The sequence below is a fragment of the Capricornis sumatraensis genome, chromosome 1 (assembly GCF_032405125.1).
Source record: "Capricornis sumatraensis isolate serow.1 chromosome 1, serow.2, whole genome shotgun sequence".
NCBI lineage: Eukaryota > Metazoa > Chordata > Mammalia > Artiodactyla > Bovidae > Capricornis > Capricornis sumatraensis.
The window spans coordinates 220,197,773-220,209,453 of record NC_091069.1 but is presented as its reverse complement, the minus strand read 5'-3'; the positions used below and the strand labels follow the sequence as shown (position 1 = coordinate 220,209,453).

Genomic DNA, 11,681 nt, shown 5'->3' with positions numbered 1-11,681 from the left:
AATCCCTGGGTCGGGAAGATCCCCTGGAGAAGGAAATGGCAATCCATTCCAGTACTATTGCCTGGAAAATCCCATGGACAGAGGAGCCTGGTAGGCTACAGTCCATGGGGTCGCAAAGAGTCAGACACGACTGAGCGACTTCACTTCACAGCTTTCTTTACAGTCCAACTCTCACATCTATACATGACTACTGGAAAAACCATAGCCTTGTTGACAAAGTAATGTCTCTGCTTTTTAATATGCTATCTAGGTTGGTCATAGCTTTCCTTCCAAGGAGTAGATAGATAGATAAAGATAGACACACTCAGTTGTGTCCAACTCTTTGTGACCCCATGCACTGTAGCCTACCAGGCTCCTCCCTCCATGGGATTCTCCAGGCAAGAGTACTGAAGTGGGTTGCCATTTCCTTCTCCAGGGGATCTTCCCGACCCAGGGATCAAACCCAGGTCTCCCTCATTCCCGGCAGATGCTTTGACCTCTGAGCCACCAGGAAGCCAAGGAGTAAGCGTCTTTTAATTTCATGGCTGCAGTCACTTATCTGCAGTGATTTTGGAGCCCCTCAAAATAAAGTCTGTCACTGTTTCCACTGTTTCCCCATGTATTTACCATGAAGTGATGGGACCGGATGCCATGAAATTAGTTTTTTGAACGTTGAGCTTTTCTGATATCCAGCCTCCACACTAAGACACTCTTTCGGCAACTCTCCTCAGTAGATGGAGACATCATTCTCCCAGATGTTCCTATCAGAAAACCTGGAATTCTCCTCGACTCCTTGAATTTTCTTCCTCCCCCATACTCAACAAAAAGCAATATCACTTTTCCCTCACAGTATTTTCACAATCTGGCACTTCTCACCACCTTGATTAATTCCATCATTAATTCTACTACATTTGTTAATTCCACCATCATCTCTCCTTTGAACCATCACAGCACCATGGTCAAACAATGTCATCTTCTGTTCAAACTCTTTGGATGATTTCTTCTGTCAGAAAAGGCTTAGGGTCTTTTTAATACTTTCTGAGGCCATACATGACTTTTACTGTCTACCTTGTACCATGAGTATACCCTGCCTGAAGGCCTTTCTACCTGCTTCCTCTGCCTAGAATGCTCTGCCTTCCCAGCCTAAACCCTTATTTTCAGGACCCTTAATAGAGAGGGTTTCCCAAATCATCTATAAAATATCAAGTGCCTTTTTCCCTCCAAAGTTAACTCTTTCCAAGTAATAATTTGTAGTTAGACAGTAAATAATTGTCCCTCCCACCTAATTATGGGTGCCTAGAAGAGTGCCTGGATGGTGGTATGCATTTGGTGTTTGTTGAATGAATATATGAAAGAATGCCATAAATACCTGATGATATTCACATCAATTTTGCCTCTAATCATATTTGTTTTGCTCTTACACTTTTGCTTTTTTACTACTCATGTAACAGTCTCCAGTGAGATTTCATGTCCTCAAAGTGATATATTTGCTGTACGTTTTGACTCCTGTATTAGTTCAGTTCAATTCATTTCATTCGCTCAGTTGTGTCCGACTCTTTGCGACCCCATGAATTGCAGCACGCCAGGCCTCCCTGTCCATCACCAACTCCCAGAGTTCACCCAGAGTTAATTACTGATGATTACTCGATCACTGACGTTCGAGTCAGTGATGCCATCCAGCCATCTCATCCTCTGTCATCCCCTTCTCCTTCTGTCCCCAATCCCTCCCAGCATCAGAGTCTTTTCTAATGAGTCAGCTCTTCGCATGAGGTGGCCAAAGTACTGGAGTTTCAGCTTTAGCATCATTCCTTCCAAAGAACACCCAGGGCTGATCTCCTTCAGAATGGACTGGTTGGATCTCCTTATAGATAATGGCAAATGTGAATAGGAACACACCCTATTCAAGGATTATTTTGAAATAAATATAAAAGTGCCCACCCCAAAAGACAAAATAGGTAGGCGTGTTCTATTAGCATGTTAACATTTTTAGTGAATACATATTTTATATGCTTATATGTTATTTTTATACATCTGGATATAATAAACATCCAGGTCTTACCTCTATATGAACATGAAATATAATTCCTTCTCTTGTTCTCCCGAATATTTGTTAAAATTCACCACTAGGGAGAACTCACAAGCTGTCAATGTGTCAAGAAGAATATCTAGAAAAGGATAAGCCAGTAAGAGACATAACTGTAAGTGGTGCTGCATGTCTGATCTGCCCATTTTTATGTGAAATTCTCAAAGAATACGGTGTGATTAGCATCCATGTATATATCTAAAATAAAGAGATGTTGCCACAAAACATCTTTGAAGGTAAGATCAATGTATATTAAGAACTGATTCAAATGAGGAATTGGACAATATTCAGTTTATTAAAAATAGTTTAATTATAAATAATATAAACAAAACTCTACTAAATCCTTCAGTGTGAGATTATGGTTACTTGCCAGTCCACTTCATTATGAGGTTTGTAACTCCATTGACCAGATGGGGGAAAAACCCACAGAGGCTTAACAAGTCTACTATTTTCTCTTCAGTTTTCTCTGTTAAAAACCCAAAATCCATTCAGTTTTAACTAATACCCTCTTGCTAAAAGCTGAAACACAAGTGAGACTTAGTGTCTTGCACTGACAACATCTAGGTTCTAAATTGTGAAGGTTTATTCATCAATAACTTTGTTCTAGATATTTCTGATTCTTTATATCACTGCACAGATTTGTTCAGATGCTGGAATTGCAACTATAGTTCAATATTATAAAGCATAGGCTTTAGCTGTTTTCTATCTGGGGTAATTCTTTGATCCTTGTGTTTCAGTAATGGTGTGTTTCATAAATATCCCTTTTCACCATTAAGAAAACAGTTTGTAGGATAAGTAGAACTTGAAAGAGTCCCTTGCCCTTTTCTCTGGACACTTCCTAATCCATTCTATCAGTTATTCCCCTGAAGATAGCAGCAGCAATGACTTCTGAACAATTTTTGATTTTCCTTTTGTACTATAATCTTGTCTCTCTTTTTTTTCCTTTTGTAGTATCATCTTGTTTCTCTTTACTTTTCAAATATCTGGGTCAGAGTAATAGCTAGAACCACAATAAATACATGCCCAGCTAAATTTTAATATGTATACAATACATATGAAAATTCTAAATATTATGCATTTTTATTATGCTCATATAAATGAGCCAACCTTCCTATCTTGTATATGCACCTTCAGCCTCTGGGGTATGTGGCAGTGTGGTTGGCAGCAGTATTACTATTCTCCTAACATTGAAATTGAGAAGCTGGTTCAGTGATGTGAAGCAGGATGTGATAGGCAATCTAAAGTTGGGGGACTGAAAGAAAGGCACTCTGGGAGGGAAGAGGGTTTGGCTACAGAATGTGGACTTACAGCAGCACATGTAACAGATGAAGATTTGGTACTATTTTTTCCACCCTCCCTCTGTTTCAAAATGTGTTTCATTAATCTCCCAGCACATGGCGGAGACCTGGAATTCTTTTGCCTTCATTTTGACAAGAATATGAGGTTAAGTAGAAGGCAGTGAGAGGCATGACATGACAGAAGTAAGTAAAATTAACAAAGTTCCTAGTGCTATTCTGGTAGCTACAAATTACTTTAATTGCAATAATAATTTTCTTTCTGTGCAAAACAAACAGGCTTTATTAATTAGGGTGACCCTGGCAACCAAGTCAATGAGCTACTTTTTCCTCATCCTTTTGAAAATGTGGTTCTTGTTTTATTCAATATATCTTACACATTCCTTTACTAACCATCATGTATAGGACTTCTATCATGGGGCCAGGATTTGGACTTGTTGTCCTGAGTTTTTTAACAGATAGTCAAAATGCCTCTCTCATGTCTAGATAGGAGTCCATAAAAAGCTGAGGAATTCAGACTCTATGCTCGCTTGGCCTTTCTGAGCCAAAGGAGTTATGGTGTAGTATCCCAATCAAAGTTCTGGCTTTTGGTCCCTAGGACCCATCTAGTAATAACTTTTCTACCCGGTTTAGTATAAATTCTAAAAATATTTAATCTAGCCCTCCCTATTTGCTGATATTGTTGTTCCTTCTTTCTATCCTTACTCCATAGGTAACACCTAGATCGGTCTATTCCATTCAAGAGTCAAGCGATAACCAGTCTGGATGACATGGCATATGCTTATCAGGAAATTCAGGAAGATAGAGTAGGAAAGGCAAGTCAGATCTAGATTATAAGGATTCCCAGATTTCTCTTTGGTTATCTGTATTTGTGGTATGGACAGTGAGAATCAGTGAAGGCTGATAAGCCTCAAGGATTATTTAAATGAGTAATTTGGATATTTTATAGATGGATCTCAGTGTCAGGCCACACAGGCTATCTACTGCACAGCTCCTTGGGTTGTTTGTCAGTTACTGCAGTCCATGGCACATGCCCCATCTGTATAATGTGATCACCCTTATAAAATATATGGGGGAAATTTGCAGCTAGCTATGAAGAAAAGTTTTCAGTAGTCTAAGCAAATAATTATCTGAAACAAATGAGGTTTGTTTGGTTTTTGAGTAGAGGTACAGAATAGGAAACTGAATTAGGACTGCTATAATTGTCTGCAAATCAGAGTTAAGTGTTGGGTTAGGACATAGTAGTGAGAATAAAAAGAGATGAGTAGATGACAAAGCCATTAGGAAGCAGGAAGCAACAAAATAATGACCTGTTAGATGTATGGAAGAAGACAATGATAATCGGAGGAAAACCAATAGAGATGACTTTGAGACTGGCTTTTAGGAAGAGTTGAGATGATGAATAAACTTAAAGAAGATGGTTGTGTGTTTGATGTATTGTGTTTGGGGAAGATGTATGACTAATGACTAGGTCTTCTGACTCCCAATCAAAGACTTTTCCCTATTATTCTATCAAGATTTTCCACTGAAATATTCTCATTCTCCTTTTACTTTATACTTCTAGAAGACAAGTTACTCAATATTCTGAGCATTGATCAATCCATCAAAATTTGAAACTGAAATTGTTTAATTTCTCTTATATTTTGTCCTTCATGCATTGATTTTCAATAATAAATATTAATATCAATATCAGATATGTTTGAGGAGGGAAGAATCTAATATTTAATGTGAGCTTATGCTGTCAGTCACAGTGATAGAAATTACACGTTTTATTAACCACAGCTACTTTCTGTACTTACAAGTCAGAAAACTGGCTGAGAAATCCCCAAGTTTCCATGACTAAAAAATTATGGGGTTGAGATTCAAGTCTGGGGCTAAGTATAGAGGCTTTCCCTGTCCACTTTTAGTAGATAATATCTCAGCATAGATAGTTCTAAATGTGTTGAGGCTGCTGGAAGAAATAGGAAGCAAAAGCAATATTTACTTTTCCTCTTGACTTCATTTTTTTTGCTATAAGCATTGTAAGTTTTCTTTAAACTGGACACTACTAAGTGAAGCTCTTAGGGCATATAGCTATCTGATGGGGTTTTGTGTGTTCATCTGAAATCTCCAAGTTATATCATTGAAGGGTTCACCACTATAATTATCACAGGTTGGGTGCACCTAATCCAATAGATTAGTCTCAAATCATCTCAAGTCTAACAAACTGTTTCCTCATAGCAAAATCAACACAAAACACTGCCTGGTCTAAAATAAGAGTTGTTGTTCAGCCACTCAGTCGTGTCTGACTCTTTGTTAGGCTGCCTAGTAAGTAAGCCAATTAGACTCTGGGTGTATGCTTCTTGATGTTAGCAACATGAAAGAACTACTTCAGAGTGGAGGCACAGGATACTTGAATAGTAATGGTAATTAAGGGTGAGCAAACTCATTAATATTATGATAAGCCTGCAGTTAAAGAGGGAGAGACCAGTTGTGCCCCCAAGACACTGTAGAAACTGGTATGAAACTGTTCTAAAGGGTATGAATGGGAAATAATGCATTCTATTTTATACATCAAATTTGGTTAAATGCATTCATGTTTTAATTTTAAAATCATTAGTGAATCACTTATTGGATATCAAGCTTCATGTTAGGGCCTAAAGATGACAAAGTGAAACAGAACAGGGTACTGCCCATAAGAACCTTCTAGTAACCTAGAGAAACCAAAGAGGAATCAATCTGACCCTCTTTGTCAGCAAATCACATCTATGTCTATAGAACTGACCACTATGAATGAAAATTTGAAGAAAAAACAACAGAGGAGAAAAAATTAGCCATATACCATTAACTATTCTAGGAAAGCAGAAGATCACATGTATCTTGTGGGTTTGCAATAGTGCCATTTTTTGGCCAAGATTTTCTGTTATGACTGTAAAGAAAAATAAAAATTCAAACTAGTATTTCTGGGGGAAGAAATGGCAAAGAGATTTCAGGTTCTTTGTTTTCACAGACCAATCATCTGTGAATGGATAAGGAAAGGAAGCCAATTAAACGCTGTTACAAGTCTGAAATGACAGGCAGAAGTTTCTCAGGCCAAGATACATCCTCAAAACCCACTGCAGTCCTAAGAAACTCCAGCCTCTGAAGGTGCAAGTAGAGTCTAGAAAACTCACAACCCTGAGAGAAAATATCCAGTCATTGCTGATTCAGAAACAGAAAATACACTGGGTGTCCCCGAGGTTGGAGGGTCTCCAAAATGTTGAATGTTTCCTGTGGTAAAGAGGAACACAGAGCAGCTCTAGTCTGGGAGGGGGCTCAGGAACTAAGGAATAGAAAGGCCCATGTGGCATTTCCCATAATAATGGAAAACCAATGTTTCATTAAAAATTTAGATATTTCTTATCCCATCCCATACTTTCTAGTCTACTCTGCTTTCATACTTCCCTCTATCCTTCCCCTTTTCCCTCCCTCTTCCTAGTAGAAATGGCTACAGAAGCCTCATATATACCACAAAACAAGGATCACGAGAAGCCAAAGATCACATAAGCAAATAGCAAGAGTAGACTTTTAACAAGGTATTTACAGATGTTCCCATTTCTTTGAAAATATTTCTATTCCAGTTTGCCAAGAACTTCATAACTAATGATGTTATGATTGAAGCATTTATAATTCAGATTTCATTATTCTTTTATTGGAGTTTCTGACTACATAAAAAAAGCATCATTGGTTGAATAACTGGCAGGTCCTCTGAGAGTCAGCACCCTTTCCCTGGAAATTCAACTCAAGTCTCCTTCACATGGCCACTGAGGGGTGCCGGGCCTCTTTATTTCTGCCATCACACCCACACTGATTATACCTTGGGTTGATGTCATGCATCATCCAATCCAGCTTCTCTAGCACCATTACTTACGCAGGGGCACAACTCAACCTGCATCACATACCTACACTCTACATGTTCTATTTTATGGGTAATCTCTTCTTACCTTTCACCTTGCATCCCAACATGAGAGCTTATAATTTTCGGATTAAATATAGGTGTTCAAATGATCAAGTATCTCCAAAGAAAGATGTAATTCATTGACTTTGGTGGTAATTCTATTGCAGATGCTAAAAAAGTTAATTTTCCCTGCCTTTATAAACATATTTCAGTTTTCATATTGGTGTGGGAAAAGTTCAAGAAGGAAGAGGTATTACTCCATAAGGAATATGTACTTTCTTAAAAAATTACCCAAATCACAGTTCATAGGAGAGAAGTGCTCCTTTATCTGTTACTCTAAAGCTAAGAACTTGTTTTTGAGAAACACAGGCAATGATGAGATGACATCAAAGGAAAAAAAAAAACAGAAGGATGTTTCAAAATGTTTTTCCAACTACATGAAATACCGCTGAACCCTCTGCATAAGCCCCTCTGTTCCTGCAGGCAGACTATGTATAGGAAATTTCAACAAACAGAAGAGCAGTCACAGAGATAACACCGCAATAAGATTCCCTGCAGTCAGTGCAGATGTGATCCGAATACACTATTGACCACATTGCTCCCACAGGGAGAGGAGAAGGAATTCAACAGTTGTGAGTATCCATACAGCTCTGCGTCCATCACATTCCCTTTTGAGGCTGAGCTCACTGTCTTATGCCCACTTCACTTTGATGTAATTGGAAATAGTTTATGTTTTTCTCCCTTGGGCAAGTCTTGATTTTTTTTTTTTTTTCATTCCTCTCTTCTTCTCGCAGGACAGAATTATTATCTCAAGCCCCCATAAACCAAAACCCTCCATTCACTGCCTCGGGGCATTCAAAAGTATAAAGCCAACTTTTTGAATTATTTCTTGAAATGTGACCTTTATGCCCTTCCAGCACAATCCCATTATTGTAGCACAATATTTTGGAGGACTATTGGAGGAATCTTTTACGACAATTTTATTTATGCTATCTTTCTGTTGAAGTATGTATTTACTTCTTCTAAGTACATATTTACAGTATTCTGAGTGCTACTGGGAAAGTCTGTTCTTAGTTATGATGTTGGCAATAATATTTTAATCACATATGCTACATTAATACTTCTGTTCAGATTAGCCTAATATAGTATTGCTAGAACTCATTTTAAGCTTTTACTGTAAAAGTATTTTATGTATTAAGTTGTTTCATCAAAGAAAAGTTTGTCAGGGTTTTATTTCCCCCCACCTCCGTATCTACTATTGGAAGAGTTCTCACTACAACAGGAAAAAAATAAATCACAAAAAGAAGTAATAGTGAAATAATCACACCTGAACTTCCCTGGCCTAATTATAATATGTAATTGCAGGTTGCTGTACAATTACAACCATTTTGTCTTAATAATGGCTCTCATGGGACTATATAAAAAGCACAGGACTTCTCTATTCATTTTATAAACTATTATGGTAAGAAATGAGAAGGACAAACCTTACAATAACAGCAGTGATGGCTATATCATGATCTTTATTGCATGGTCAAGCACCATGGTAAGTCTCGTTCATTTTCACTGCCCTGTAGTTCAGATACACCAGCATCTGCTTCCGATCTGATATCATACGGAGGCAGGTCCTCTCTGTTTAAGTCCAAGAGAAATGATGAGCTAATGTTACAAGGCAGAGTGCCTGCTCAGAGACACTTCAAATTATTAGCAGGACAACAAGCTTTTCTGGGGACGGACAGCACAGCAGCTGGCTGGTGACTGTGTCCTGGGCCTTCCAGGGCTATATTTTATGAAATAGAACCAAGAAAGCCCAAAGGAGCATCTTTTGTAACTGAATTCATTGATACTTAGGGCTTGAGTTGATGTAAAATATTTTACTTCCCCTTCAGTCACCAGTGTTACTACTTAAGACTGTTGAAAGGATACTCAGAAAAATTCACAACTTTTATGTTAGCCAGATCAACTGACATGATTCTTAATGATCTGCATTCTTGAATGAAAGTGAAAATATGTAGTGGCTATTGAAGAATAAAACCAGCTTGGATGAGGCTCAAATTCTTTTCCTCTTAAAAGAATTTGATGATTTAAAAAGGAAATTTATGTCTTTTAGTATGTAATTTAACAGGGAATATGCCTTTGTAAATTTAAACTGAAAGATAAGTATGATCATTTGTGATATTCAGTTTTTATATTTTGTGCCTTTTTTATTCACCTAAAAAAATAGAAAGGGAAATGACACATATATACAATAATGATTTCAATGACAATCAAGAGAACTTGTTAATATCAACAGGAGAGATCTGTGATAAGATAGACTATGGTAAGGAAACTAGGTTAGGTAAACAAACTCAAATTTCACCTTCAAAGTTTCAAAAGCAAAATTTTTAGAAATATTAAGTTACAGCTCAGATGTTATATAACTTCATTTTAGATATGTGAATAAAATGGAATCAGATAGCACAAAAAGTATTTTTTTAATTTTGCTTCAAATTGGCCTTTTTTGCATTTGTGAGAAAGACATGATTCTTTCTAGAATATTTTGGCATCTTCCATCAAATTGATTTAAGCTCCCTTCTCTGTAAAACACAAGGTAAACAAAAACTGTGTGTGCACCTTATGGGTCACCTTCAACCCATGTTAAATAGAGGCTATTTAGCAAGCATAGTGGAAAGGTCTAAAAACAGAATCAATAATGTCCTATTAAAAGTAATCAGCTGAGTCTGCGCCGCATCCCGAACCGCAGCCATGGCTGCCTACAAGCTGGTGCTAATCCGGCACGGTGAGAGCACATGGAACCTGGAGAACCGTTTCAGTGGCTGGTACGACGCGGACCTGAGCCCAGCAGGGCACGAGGAGGAGAAGCGAGACGGGCAGGCGCTGAGAGATGCTGGCTATGAGTTTGACATCTGCTTCACCTCAGTGCAGAAGAGAGCAATCCAGACTCTCTGGACAGTGCTGGATGCCATTGACCAAATGTGGCTGCCAGTGGTGAGGACTTGGCGCCTTAATGAGCGACACTATGGGGGTCTGACTGGCCTCAATAAGGCAGAAACTGCTGCCAAGCATGGTGAGGCCCAGGTAAAGATCTGGAGGTGCTCCTATGATGTCCCGCTGCCTCCCATGGAGCCTGACCATCCCTTCTACAGCAACATCAGTAAGGATCGCAGGTACGCAGACCTCACTGAAGACCAGCTGCCCTCCTGTGAGAGTCTGAAGGACACAATTGCCAGAGCTCTGCCCTTTTGGAATGAAGAAATTGTCCCCCAGATCAAGGAGGGGAAACGGGTACTAATTGCAGCCCATGGCAACAGCCTTCGGGGCATCCTCAAGCATCTGGAGGGTGTCTCTGAAGAGGCTATCATGGAGCTGCACCTGCCGACTGGCATTCCCATGGTCTATGAATTGTACAAGAACTTGAAGCCCATCAAGCCCACGCAGTTCCTGGGGGATGAGGAGACCGAGCGTAAAGCCATGGAGGCTGTGGCTGCCCAGGGCAAGGCCAAGAAGTGAGGGCAAGCAGCAGATTGCTTTCCCAGGGATTACCCTCCTCCCCTGCCCTGGCCCACCCTTCTCCTCTGCACCTCTCCCTGGCACATGTCCCACTGACGACATCTGTAGGCATCATAAGTTGTAGCTGCAGGTGGGGACCAGCGGCTCCCAATTCCACACTAGCCATTTTATGTCTTGCACCCACTCCCTTCATACAGTCTAGTCAGAATGGCACGTCTGGGGCATGGTCCTCGGTCCAAGCTGAGCGAAGACTTATCCAGAAGTGTGGAGAGGTTATCACTGGGGGGTTTGATAGTGGTTTATTACTAAGGAGCTGCTTGCGTAGGGGTCAGGGAGAAAACCATGCTGAGGTGTGACCAATGAGAAGTAAGAGCCTATTCGTGTCCCCAGAGGCCAGTCGGGCACTGTTGTTAGGTGACTCGGGGCTCTAGTCATTCCAGTGGAAGATGAATGTAACCTGCATGGTGACTCAATCAAATATTCCTCCCTGACTCTAAAAGGCTGGATCAATCCTGAATGTCTTTGTGTTGCATTTACTTAAAAAAAAAAAAAATATATATATATATATATATATATATATATATATATATATATATATAAACCCAAAAAACCTTTCTGGGGTTTTTAGTGGCGGTTGAAATACTCCCACATGTGGTCATCAGCAAATAAGTCATTCCTTACACCATCATGGGATAAGCTCCTTGACTTCTAAGGTGTAGGAGTTCATCCTGTTGTGTGTTTTAGAATCCCTCCCCGGCCTTACTGTTTTGTGGCAGTGGAATGCCTCTTGATCATGTCCAAGTGTGTCTCTCACTGTGCCTGACTTCTGAACCATGTTCCAGTTGCTTGGCCTAGCACTTGGGCCCAGTACTCATTTTAGCATAACTGTACTAAAAATATC

The 11,681-nt window shown here is 39.4% G+C and overlaps 1 pseudogene; it reads left to right on the top strand.

Moving 5' to 3' along the window:
* Positions 1-10,015: 10,015 nt before the first annotated feature.
* LOC138091709 (phosphoglycerate mutase 1 pseudogene) lies at positions 10,016-10,780 on the top strand (annotated as a pseudogene).
* The last annotated feature ends 901 nt before the right edge of the window (positions 10,781-11,681 follow it).